The 13,671-nt window shown below is 43.3% G+C and overlaps 1 protein-coding gene across 3 annotated transcripts in view; it reads left to right on the top strand.

The window, feature by feature from the left end:
* EXOG (exo/endonuclease G) overlaps positions 1-12,039 on the top strand; it is a 63,149-nt gene extending 51,110 nt beyond the window's left edge. For 2 of the 3 annotated variants that reach the window (XR_009566021.1, XM_060308801.1), the window contains one exon: positions 10,023-12,039. The gene's annotated coding sequence lies outside the window, so the exon portion shown is untranslated. The remainder of the gene's footprint in view (positions 1-10,022) is intronic. The other variant, XR_009566022.1, reaches the window with a different exon arrangement.
* Positions 12,040-13,671: the final 1,632 nt, after the last annotated feature.

Below are 13,671 nucleotides of genomic sequence, written 5' to 3'. Positions count from 1 at the left end.
CTCCTGCCCTCAAGAAATGTCCTTCTGTAGGTAATCAAAAAACAATACAAAGATTGCAAATTTTCAAGAAGGCAATTGCAGCAGCCAAATTTTACTCACACTGTTTAAAGAAAGGTCATGAAAAGATACTCAACATCGGTAATTGTTAGAGACGTGCAAATCAAAACTACAACGAGGTATCACGTCGCAACAGGCCGCATGATTATCATAAAAATGTCTACAAACAATGCTGCAGAGGGCGTGAAGAATAGAGTTCCCTCCTACACTGTTGGTGAGATTTTAAAGTGGCAACAGACACTACAGAGACCAGTATGGAGGTTCCTTAAATACTGAAAACAGAGCTACTATACGATCAAGGAATCCCACTCCTTGGCATATATCCAGAGAAAACCATAATTCAAAAACACACATGTGGGCTTCCCTGGTGGCGCAGTGGTTGAGAGTCCGCCTGCTGATGCAGGGGACATGGGTTCGTACCCCGGTCTGGGAAGATCCCACCTGCCGCGGAGCAGCTGGGCCCGTGAGCCATGGCTGCTGAGCCTGCACGTCTGGAGCCTGTGCTCCTCAATGGGAAAGGCCACAACAGTGAGAGGCCTGCGTACCACAAAAAAGAAAAAAAAAAACAAGAAAAACCATACATGCACCCCAAGTTTCACTGCAGCACTATTTACAATAGCCAAGACATGGAAGCAACCAAATTGTCCATAGTCAGATGAATGGATAAAGAAGAAGTGGTAGATAGAAACAATGGGATATTAGTCATGAAAAGGATGAAATAATGCCACTTGCAGCCACATGGATGGACCCAGAGGTGATCACACTAAGTGAAGTAAGTCTGTTGCAACAAAAATAGAAATGAGGTTTTTCCTCTCCTGTTAACAAGGAAAAGAAAGGGAACAGTGAACAGGCTAGAGGAGAAACATAAACTGGCCTGAAAGAGGTAATCAATCCTAGTTTCACTTGAACTATCACTCATCTGTAGTGTCTGTAACTAGATTTGGTTTTCACAAAGCTAACCTCTAACACTCTCTGACGCTATGTGAATTACATCCTGCACCTATCACTCCTTAACTCTGTTTGAATTATATCCTGCCCCTAACATACTCTGTGTTTACACTCCCTGCACTCCCCTGTAGCAAATCACCCCTTGTAGCATTCTGCATTTCAGGAAGGAGGTTGCAGGCCGATAAGTTAGAGACAAACGGACCCAATTACCGGGTTGCCTGACGCTAGCTGTGACTGTTTTGAAATAATGCAGAAAGAAGAAAAATGCGAGACCTTCACCACTTTCATCCTTATCACCTACCCCGGACTTCGAGCCTCACCTATAGGACTTCCCCTTATGCCCCAGGGAAGGGGGTCACAGTTCTTGAGGTGTTAGTGTGCTGCATTTTCCCCTTTCCCTGTCAAAGATAAAGCTATTTTTCTTTTTCTCCAAAACTCTGTCTCCATATTTCTGTTCGGCATTGGTGCACAGAGAGCCAAGATTTTGGCATCAAATCCGAGAGAGAAAGATAAATATATGATATCACTTACAGGTGGAATCTAAACATTGATACCAAGGAAGTAATTTACAAAAGAAACAGACTCACAGACTTAGAAAACACACTTATGTTTACCACAGGGGAAAGGTAGGGGAAAGGGATAAATTAGAGGTTGGGATTAACATATATACACTAATATGTATAAAACACATAATCAACAAGGACCTACTGTATAGCACAGGAAATTCTACTCAACACTCTGTAATAACCTATATGGGAACAGAATCCAAAAAAGAACAAATATATGTCTATGTATAACTGAATCAAGTTGCTGAACACCTGAAAAAATGCAACATTGTAAATCAACTATACTCCACTAGAAAATAAAAAATAAAAAAAAACCCTAAAACTAAGAAATGCCTCATATGATCACCTCAGGCCTCGCTGACCCAAGCTGGTGTCACATCCCTGGAGCCTTGGTAGGCTTCAGTCCCAAGGCCTGGACTGTCCAAGGGACTTGGTGCTGGGAAGGATGTGCCAGGAAATGAGCCCTCCTTGGACCAGGAGTACCTGGTCCCCTATGCATGGGACCATCATCTCCAGATCCAGGCCTGCACTCCTACAGCTAAACCAAGCCCAGTGCACCCAAAGGAGGGTAGACTCTCGGGGCTGCAAGAGCTTTGAAAAGTTACCTGGTCTCCATGTCTCCTGCTGGGAAGGTTCCCACCTCCATCCTCCTCCTTTACAGTCACCCCACCTCCGGAGGACAGCACCCTCAGTAGAGCGATTTGCAGGGGTTGTCCCAGGGGTGAAGGGTAAGGGGGAAGAAGTAATGAGACAGCATCACTTGCGTGTTTCTTTTGGCACATTCACTCCAATTTACAACCCAGAAACACGACTTTCACTAAGGCTCTGGTTGCCCGAGTTCCCAGAGTGGGGCATGAAGAAATCCTGCTGCCTTGTGGCCATTTCCCGTAACAGCAACATTAAAACCACTGGTCTTGGGCACTTAATAGTCACAAGGCCTGTGGGGCTGTAAATAACATCTGTCCTCTAGAAATATCCAGGGGTAGGATGGGATCAAGATGGCAGGGGAGTAGGACGTGATGCTCAGCAGAGCTCAGCTTCTCCCCAAAGATACATCAAACATATATCCATGTGTGAAACAACTCTCAGAGAACATCTACTTGAACAGTATCAGAAGATCTCAGACTTCCAAAAGGGCAAGAAAATCTCCAGGTAACAGGGTAGGGTAGAAGAGAGACAGAGACAGAGACAGAGACAGAGAGAGAGAGAGAAGGAAAATCAGGACAGGACCTGTGCCTCTGGGAGGGAGCTGTGAAAGTGGAAAGGTTTCCACACACTGGGAAGTCCCCTCACTGGCAAGGACAGAGGGAGAGTTTTTGCCTCAGAGCAGAGTGCAGCAACAGGTGTTTGGAGCGCAAAGCGGAGAGAGACCTGCACACATGTTCAGTACTGCCTGGCTCTCCACAGCCTGAGACACTTGTCTGCTTGCCTACTGGGACGGGTGGGGGCTAGGTGCTGAGGCTCGAGCTTCAGACGTCAGACCCGGAGGAGAGGACGGGTTGGCTGCGTGGAGACAGCCTGAGGGGGCTAGGGTGCAGTGTGCCACAACTGAGGGAGTTGGGGAAGAAGCCTGGGCCCATCAGAGAGGCAAGGCACCATTGTCGGGGGGGGGCACACGAGGAGAGGGGTGGGCCCGCCATAGGAGCTCCTTCTCTGCCCACTCACAGGCAGCAGGGCACTGCCTACTGCCTCTCAAGCTCCAGCGGGGGGCATGAGCCGTGGCTGCCATCTTGGACTCCAGAACGGGCCTGGACTGCTGCCACCACCACCATGGAGGGTCCTGTGAGCGGGTGCAGGTCACTGCCCTCACCCTCCCAGGAGCCTGTTCAGCCCACTGCCAAGGATCCCACGATCTGGGGCCAACTTTCCCAGGAGTGTGCATGGTCCACCACCACTGCTGATGGCCCTGCAACCTGGCGCCGACCACTGCCCCCACATCCAAGAGGCCGCACGACCCACCTCCACCACCTAGGGCCCCAAGATCCAGGGTGATCTTCCCCAGGGGCCTGCAACCCACCGCTGCTGCTGCAGAGGGACCCATGACTAGGAGCCAGCCACTGCCCCTGCCTTCCTGGGAGTCTGTGCAAGCCATGCACCTGCACACCCCCTATCAAGGGGGTAGCAGCCAGCACACACTGAGGTAAGAGACGGCAAGCATCCAAACCAAAAGCAGCCCTCCTGCAAAAAAAAATGTTAAACCTACACAAGCTACACAGGGACGCCCCCGCATATAAACAGCCCTCCAAGACTACAATAGATACTTGTTTTCCTAAACTCACAGACTAAGAGAAATAGAACCACAGAACTGAAATAAAGAAGCAGAGGATCCACTCTCAGCTAAAAAAACCAAGAAAATTCCCCTGAAGGAAAAAACAATGAAACAGACCTCTTCAGTCTAACAGACACTGATTTCAAAAGAGAGGTAATGAAAATACTGAAGGAATTAAGAAAGGCTATGGACAGAAATTCAGATTACTGTAAAAAGGAACTAGAAACTATAAAGAGGAGCCAAGAAAAATTAGAAAATTCATTTCCCGAGATGAAAGCTGAGCTCGAGGCAGTGAATAGCAGAATGAATAATGTGGAAGAGAGAATAAGTGATCTGGAACATAGAATAATGGAAATTACCCAATCAGAAGAGCAGACAAAAAGCCAAAGGAAAAAAAATAGCAATATAAGAGACCTATGGGATAATATAAAGCAGGCCAATCTACATGTTATAGGGATTCCAGATGGAGAAGAAAGAGAAAAGGGGATTGAAGATGTATTTGAAGAAATTATGGCTGAAAAGTTCCCAAACCTAAAGAAGGAAACAGATATCTGGATACAGGAAGCACAGAGGGCCCCAGACAAGATGAACCCAAACAGACCTACACCAAGATATAATAAAAATGGCAAAAGTTAAAGAGAGGATTCTAAAGTCAGCAAGAGAAAAACAAAGAGTTCTTTACAAGGGAACCCCCATGAGTCTATCAGCTGATTTCTCTACAGAAACACTGCAGGCAAGAAGGGAGTGACAAAATATATTCTAAGTCTTGAAAGAGAAAAATATGCAATCTAGAATACCCAGCAAGATTTTCATTTGGAATAGGAGGAGAAATAAAGAATTTCTCAAACAAGCAAAAACTAAAAGAATACAGCAATACTAAACCTATCCTAAAAGAAATACTGAAAGGTCATTTCTAAATAGAAAAGATAGATGCAAGAAGAAATAGGAAGGAGAAAACCACAATTGGAAAGTAAATCACTTAAATTAGCCAGTATATGGATCAAAAAGAAAAACAAAACCTATTTGTGAAAGCAATGATAAACATAAGGAACAGCAAAAGGATAAACATGAAGATGTAAAAAGGGACATCAAAATCATAAAATGTGGGGAAGGAGAATAAGAAAATGCTGATTCTTTTGGGTTTTTTTAAGAATGTTTAAGCCTATATAACTGTCAGTCTAAAGCAAGCATATATAACAAGGGGTTAACAATAGTTGAAAAACAGGGCAACCACAAATCAAGAACATACAATAGGTTCACAAAAACCAAAAAGAACACAAGCATAAAATAAAAGGAAATCATCAAACCACAAAAAGAAAAAGAAAGGAATGAAGAAGAAACAAAGAATCAACTGGAAAACAAGGTTTGAAATGGCAATAAATAGACATGTATCAATAATTACCTTAAATGTCAAGGGAGGGCTTCCCTGCTGTGCAGTTGTTAAGAATCCGCCTGCCAATGCAGCACACACATATTTGAGCCCTGGTCCAGGAAGATCCCACATGCCGTGGAGCAGGTAAGCCTGTATGGCACAACTACTGAAGCCCACATGCCTAGAGCCCATGTTCCGTAACAGGAGAAGCCACCGCAATGAGAAGCCCATGCACTGCAATGAAGAGCAGCCCCCACTCGCTACAACTGGAAGAAAACCCATGCACAGCAACAAAGACCCAACACAGCCAAAAATAAATAAATGAAAACATTAAAAAAAACACTAAGGAAATCTGAATAAAGTATGAACTTAAAAAAAAATGTCAACAGACTGAGTGCTCCAATCAAAAGGCACAGAGTGTCAGACTGGATAAAAAAAAAAGAGCTTACAGTATGCTGCCTACAAGAGACCCACCTTAGGGCAAAGGACACACATAGATTGAAAGTGAGGGGATGGAAAAAGGTATTTCATGCAAACAGAAAAAACAAGAAAGCAGGAGCTGCAAGACTCGTATCAGACAAAATAGACTTTAAAGCAAAGGCTATAAAGAAAGATAAAGAAGGACACTATATAATGATAAAAGGATCAATACAAGAAGAGAATTTTATACTCATCAACATACATGCACCTAATATAGGAGCACCCAAATATATAAAACAAATACTAACAGACATAAAAGGAGAAATTGACAGGAATACAATAATAGTAGGAGATTTAAACACCCCACTCACATCAATGGACAGATCTTCTAGAGAGAAAATCAATAAGGAAACAGAGATCCTAAATGATACAATAGAACAGTTAGACTTAATTGATATTTTCAGGACATTACATCAAAAAAAAATCAGACTACACATTCTTTTCAAGTGCACATGGAACATTCTCTAGAATTGACCACATACTATGGCACAAAACTAACTTCAACAAATTTAAGAGTATAGGAATTATTTCAAGCATCTTCTCTGACCACAGTGGCATGAAACTAGAAATCAACCACAGGAAAAGAAATGAGAAAAAAACAATTACATGGAGACTAAGTAACATGCTACTAAAAAACCAACTGGTCAATGACAAAATCAAAAAGGAAATTTTAAAAATACCTTGAGACAGGGCTTCCCTGGTGGCGCAGTGGTTGAGAGTCCGCCTGCCGATGCAGGAGACAGGGGTTCGTGCCCTGGTCCGGGAAGATCCCACATGCCGCGGAGCGGCTGGGCCCGGAGCCTGTGCTCCACAGTGGGAGAGGCCACAGCAGTGAGAGGCACGCGTACCGCCAAAAAATACCTTGAGACAAACGACAGTGAAAACACAACCATACAAAATCTATGGGACGCAGCAAAAGCAGTTCTTAGAGGGAAGTTCATAGCAATACAGGCCTTCGTCAAAAAAACAAGGAAAATCTCAAGTAAACAACCTAACCTACCACCTAAAAGAATTAGAAAAAGAATAACAATACCTAAAGTCAGAAGAAAGATGGAAATAATAAAGATCAGCATGGAGCTAAATAAAATAAATATTGAAAAAACAACAGAAAAAATCAACAAAACCAAGAGCTGGTTCTTTGAAAGGGTAAACAAAATTGACAAACCTCTGGCTAGGCTCACCAAGAAGAAAAGAGAGAGAACCCAAATAAACAAAATAAGAAATGAAAAAGAGGTGACAGTTTGCACATGGAAAATAAAGTGAGCACTTCAACCACGTGTGGCATATGACTCAAACCCACTGCCTGCCTGCGCAGAACATTCCAGAGGCAGAGCCTCCAAGGCACACAGACCTGCCTGTGGCTCTGGGAGGTTGCATCCCCTCCCACTCCCTACCTGTAGGTCCTTCCTGGCCGGCAGGGCCGATGCTGTAGAGCAGGTGGTGCTCATTCCAGGCCGATGGGCGCACATGGAACCCATGTTTCACTGTCAGTTTTTGTGCTTGATTTTGAGAATGGAATTATGGGGATTTTTAAAAAATGTATCTTAACTGATGTCTGTCAGTGTTTACAGCGCTGCCTCCAGGCTTTTAGATCCCTAGTTAGCTGGACGGGGAGGCATTTTGGTCACCAGTTCACTCTTGTGCTTTGATGTTTTCCTGTCTTTCTATCCCACTCTGTTCCCAAGAGCAAAGATTAATTTAAAGGCAAAGATGGAGTCACTGTAAACTAACCTGTCCTCATTTACACCTTCCTTTTCTTTTCCAGTGCAGAAATTAAAATAAGTATAAAGCAAAAAAATAACCCCACAAAAACAAAAAAAACAAACCACTGTGCTTCCCTGGTGGTGCAGTGGTTAAGAATCCACCTGCCAATGCAGGGGACACGGGTTCGATCCCTAGTCCAGGAAGATCCCACATGCTGCAGAGCAACTAAGCCTGTGCACCACAACTACTGAGCCTGCACTCTAGAGCCCACGAGCCACGACTGCTGAGCCCGAGTGCCACAACTACTGAAGGCAGTGTGCCTAGAGCCCATGCTCCACAACAAGAGAAGCCACCACAATGAGAAGCCCATGCACCCCAATGAAGAGTAGCCCCTACTCGTTGCAACTAGAGAAAGCCTGTGTGCAGCAACGAAGACCCAATGTAGCCAAAAATAAATTAATTAAATTTAAAAAGAAAAGAACACTACAGGCCAATATCTTTGATGAATATAGATGGAAAATTTCTCAACAAAATATTAGCAAACTGAATCCAACAACACATAAAAAAGATCATACACCACGACCAAGTGGGATTCATCCCAGGTTCACTAGGATGGTTCAACATACACAAATCAATCAATGTAATACACCACATTAACAAAAGAAAAGTCAAAACCACATTATCATCTCAATAGGTACAGAAAAAGCACTTGACAAAATTCAACATCCATTCATGATAAAAACCCTTACCAAAGAGGGAATAGAGTGAACATATCTCAACATAATAAAAGCCATTTGTGACAAACCCACAGCCAATATCATACTGAACAGTGAAAAGCTGAAAGCCTTCCCCCTGAAATCTGGAACAAGACAAGGATGCCCACTCTCACCACTTCTCTTCAACATAGTATTGGAAGTTCTAGCCACAGCAATCAGACAAGAGAAATAAATAAAATGTATCCAAATTGGAAGGAAAGAGGTAAAACCATCACTATATACAGATGACATGATACTATATATAGAAAACCCTAAGGACTCCACATAAAAGCTACTATAATAAATTAATTCAGCAAAGTAGAAGGATACAACATTAACATTTGGAAATCATTTGCATTCCTTTACACTAACAATGAAATATCAGAAAGGGAATGTAAAAAAATAATACCTTCTAAAATCACACCAAAAAACCCCCCACAAAACCTAGGAATAAACCTGACCAAGGAGGTGAAAGACTTATATGCTGAGAAGTATAAAACGTTAATAAAGAATATTAAAGAGGATTCAAAGAAATGGAAAGATAATCCCATGCTCTTGGATTAGAAGAGGTATAAAGGCGATGTGGTATGTATACACAATAGACTATTACTCAGCCATTAAAAAAGAATCTAATTCTGCCACTTGCAGCAACATGGATGGACCTAGAATGTATTATATAGTACCTTAGTGAAATAAGTTAGAGAAAGAAAAATACTCTATGTTCTCACTTACACATGGAATCTAAAAAATGCAAGAAAGGAATGTATGTACCAAAATAGCTATAGACTCACAGAGAACAAATTAGTGGTTACTGGTGGGGAGAGGGAAGTGGGGAGGGAGGGAGAGTAGTTTGTTTCTCTTAATCCAATACCCCTATGTAGAAAATAAACAAGGATATATTGTACAGCACAGGAAAATATAGCCATTATTTTGCAATAACTTTAAGTGGAGCATAATCTATAAAAATATTAAATCAATATGTTGTACCCCTGAGACTAATGTAATATTGTAAATCAACTGTACTCCAGTGGCAGTGACATAAAGCTGCAGATCGCATAGCCATGGGGAGAGGGCTCAGGTTTCAGGCCTGCTTCCCTTGTCATGCAGTCCCCAGGGATCAGATCTGATTTCAGCCCGCCTCCAAGGGTGGGCAACTTGCTGGCGCCTGTGCACTCCCAGAGCTCATAGAGGTGGCACCAAGAAGGAGGCTGCTATGGTGGTCCTGCACCTCCCTTCACCTGCCCCTCAACAATGGTGCTTCGCTTCTGTGGCTGGCCTGGGCTTCTTCCGCGCACACCCCCGCTTGGGCACATACTATACTCCAGCCCCTTCAGGCTGTCTCCGTGCAGCCAACCCCAGTCCTCTCCCTTGGTCTGTCCTCTGAAGCCCAAGTTTCAGCACCCAGCCCCCGCACATACCAGCAGGCATGATTCTTGGGCTGAGAACTGCACAAAGTAGCACAGATCCTCTGTGCAGGTCTCTGTTTTGTCTGCTGCAAACTGGCTGCTGCGCCCTCCTCCTAGTCTCTGCAGTTCCCTTTCTGTCCCAGCTGATCTCCGCACCAGTGAAGGGGCTTCCCAGGGTGAGGGAACATTTCCTCTTTCACAGCTCCCTCCCAGGGTTGCAGGTCCTGTTTTCTTCCTTTCTTTTTTCTTTTATCCTATCTCATTATGTGGAGATCTTTCTTGCACTTCTGGATGTCTGAGATCTTCTGCTAGTGTTCAGTAGGTATTGTGTGAGGATTGTTCCACATGTAGATGTATTTTTGATGTATTCAATATTTGCAGGACAAGGTGAACTCCACGTCCTTCTATTCCACCATCTTGATTCAATCCCTGTATGATTTTTTTGCCCTTTTTCTTCTACTACAGGAAATCAAATGATCAGTGCCTGAAGAAGACTGACTCGAGGCCCAAGGACACAGCAAATATCAAGGTCATCACACAAACATCAGCCCCACAGCACCCTAAAGCCCAGAACCTAAAGAAGCAGAAGAGGGGACAAACTGCCTTAAAAAGGACATTAAGTCATGTATACTTCCTGCAGGAGTGTATCAGAGAGCTTGTTTCCACCGGTATTGACAAGAGACGCTACAAAGGCAGTTTAATTTTCCAATATAATAGGGAAAAAACCGTTACACTGGCATTGTATTGTATTTTCCCCGACTATCTTTGAGGTTGGGTGCCTCTTCATATGTAACATGATCATTTTTATTTCTCTTTCAGTGAAATTTAATTTCACAGGTTCCAAATATTTTTATTTGGTCACTTCTATTTTTTGTCTTGAGAGGCCATTCAAATATACTTTATATTTGTGGTGTCTTCTCCCACAGCATCCTTCCAAGCCAATTACTGTCCACCCAGTCACTAAAAAATTTGTCAAGGAACTTGTTTTCACACGTCATCCACCACTCAAGACACCTGATATGAGGGCGATCTGCCTTGAACAGCCTTACATCAAGAACTCTGTACTGAGCTCTTTGCTCTCAACTTGTGGACCAGATAAATAATGAGGGTATCATCATTACCTCACAACCTGCACCCAAGCACATTGGTCAGTGCTCAAACATCATTGCCAAGGTGACAGGCAACAGGCCTGGGATCTTCTCCTATGATGTCCCCAGCCTGCCACCAAGACATCTGGTCTGGACCATGTCATCAACCACAAGGCACAACTCAAGTGTCCTGAAGTAGACTCAGTGTGTGGACCAGAGCCTGTCAAACATAAATGTGACCAGGACTCCAAACTCAGGCCCCAGGCAAGAGATCGTCCCAGGTCTCCATCCAGTTTTGCTAGAACCTCCCCCCTCCACCCTACCCGCTACTCTACCCCCAATAAAGTAAGACTCAGGTCCCTATTTTCCTCTGACGATACTCAGAGACCTGATCTGTGGAATTGTCCATAGTCTTCATCCTCTTCCCAGTACAACTGGACTTGGATACACACAGGCACATCAAATGACCATAAGGCCACCTGCCCCAGTGCTAAGCACTGACTCCCAGCCTCTACCCAACTCACCTCGCCCAATCCAGGCCTGCACTGTCCCCCAACCCCCACCATCTATGCACGTTCCAGACCAACCCCCCAGAATTGTCTTCATGATGGGACAAGGGATGGGAGAAGGGCTCCAGGTTCAGAACAACTTTCATTTCATCCTCCTGAGAACCCTGCTCCTACAAGTCAGATGTTTCACATCTTAGAGGAATCTGGGTCATCCTACCCCATGTCCCAGTCCATGTTCTCCATGAGGACTTTCTGGTCTCCTCCTCTGAGGAGAGTGATCCACCCCACCCCAAGGCACGGAAGACAGCCTCCAGGCTAACGTGTCTTAGAGGGGACTACCGCAGTAAAAGAAAGAAGAAAAGAGCAGAATTTGTCTCATGAATTAGCACTTCCCCAGGTGTGGTTTATGTACAAATTTCAGAACACCGAATACCATTGAGAGTTTCACAGCCCATTTCATGTAATGTTATGAGTGATGTAAATTTAACTTATGTTTTAAATGGAAGTTACCAAACTGTCATATAAAGTATTTAGTAAATTAGAAAAATTGTTTGCTAATCCTTTTACAATATATGTCAAGTCATGCTGTGCACCTCCAATTTCTACAGTACTGTATGTAGAAACTGCATCTCAATAAAACTGAAAGAAAAATAAAGGAAAATATTAGTAAGTTAATAAGAAACTGAGTCAACACACTGGAAAATATTAAGCTATAATGCCAGTAGGAAGCGATTGATTAGCATCTATTTGTATTCAGTGTGCAGGTAACTGGAATTTGGGAAACTCTGGATAAAATAGACACCTATGTTTTTTAAGCTGAGCCTTTCCTGAAACTAGAATTTTTCTCTCTGAAGGAGTGCTACTGAAAACCATAATGGAGGATACTTTCTTCATCTTATAAATTTTGGTTATTAAAAATCACTGAAATTATATTTGGTTAGTTTCTTCATGATAATGAGATCCTCCCAATGTGATATATTGTACAGATATTTTCACTTCCAGTCATCTCTTGTAAGTTTTATTGTTTTATTTTGTCAACAAGTTTTATTTACTTCAGTGTAAAAGAGGCCCTTAGTAGTCTCAGTGTACTGTAGTCTGTGTCCCTGAATTGTGTTCAGATTTCAGACTTTTAGGCATAACCCAGGCCTCTGAAACAGAAACTGCCTTTTAACAGTATTTTCGGTGACTCACATGCACTTTTTTTTTTTTTTACTAAGTAGGGCAAGTGTACTTATTCTCAATTTGACAGGAAATTTGAATAACATGGTGATATTTTAAAAATACTGATGCCCAGAAATACTAATTTACTGAATGCTTTTAAGTGCTGGGGATGGGAATTTTTAAATGTTTTCCAAGTAATAATGATGTGAGGCAAAGTCTGAGAATTCCTATAGATGAAGAGTTAACAGTTCCCTGACTTGTTCTGGTCTTTTTCCAGCGTGGGAAGAAACTCTGACCTGGGTCAAGAAAGTGTGGGTGGTTTTATAGAGAATGGGATTCTACTAGGAGGAGCAAAGAACCTAATCATTTTTCCACGTGAGAATCTGTCTCATGGAAGCTTCTCTCTCTTGCTAGTACTTCTTCCTTTAATGAGGAAGACTCCTGGTTGAGGCCTCAAGACCAATGAAAAGATGAAAGCAAAGTAAAGGAAGCTCAGGTTGAGTTACTCAATTTGACTTGAATATATTCCAGTGAGGAGTTCCATGAGCATTACGGTTGAATAAGGTGTGCCTCCTCATGACCCCCTTCAACAACTTGGCTTCATTCACAGACAAAAGTGTCTTTGTGGGAGCTGTGGGTTCCAGCACCACACACCAAGGGGCCCAGGAGGAGTCTCACCTACCCGTGCACAGAGTAATAGGCATAGGGACCTCATTCCCAGCTCTGGACTTTGCAGTCACCTGTTAACTGGCCCCTCTTGGCTATAGTCTAGGGGCACTTGGAAAATACTATTTTAAGCCATCACTCATGAACAAAAGAGCCTTTGTGGATATCCACGTTTCTAGTAGAAAAGTACTAGCACAATGTTGGAGAAAAAAAAAAAGTATGAGTTTGGATGCATTGGACAAAGTAAAGGGAATAGTTTCACTTTACCAACATCACGCCTCCCCCAAGATTGCACAATTTAGGGCCAAGAGATATCTTCCTGGCCCATGATTTCTCCTGCAGGTGCAAGTGAAAGCATGTAGCTTCTCCAACTGTGTAAGATGCTGCCCAAAAGGCCCGTTGTTTTCTTGCTCCATCCAGAGTGCTGAATTATGAGTTAGTTGTATGACTGGGGGTTGGGAAGAGGTAGCAAAGAGGATTCTGGTAAGGCATTAATGTGGTGCAGATTATACTAGCTGTATTCCAGAGTCCATCAAGAAGCCTATCCACTGGGCTTCCCTGGTGGTCCAGTGACTAAGACTCAGTGTTCCCAATGCAGGGGGCCTGGGTTCGATCCCTTGCCAGGGAACTAGATCCCACGTGCCGCAACTAAAGATGCCACATGCCGCAACTAAAAAGATCCCGCATGCT

The sequence above is a fragment of the Globicephala melas genome, chromosome 11 (assembly GCF_963455315.2).
Source record: "Globicephala melas chromosome 11, mGloMel1.2, whole genome shotgun sequence".
Lineage (NCBI taxonomy): Eukaryota > Metazoa > Chordata > Mammalia > Artiodactyla > Delphinidae > Globicephala > Globicephala melas.
This window is presented reverse-complemented; position numbering and strand designations above follow the sequence as displayed.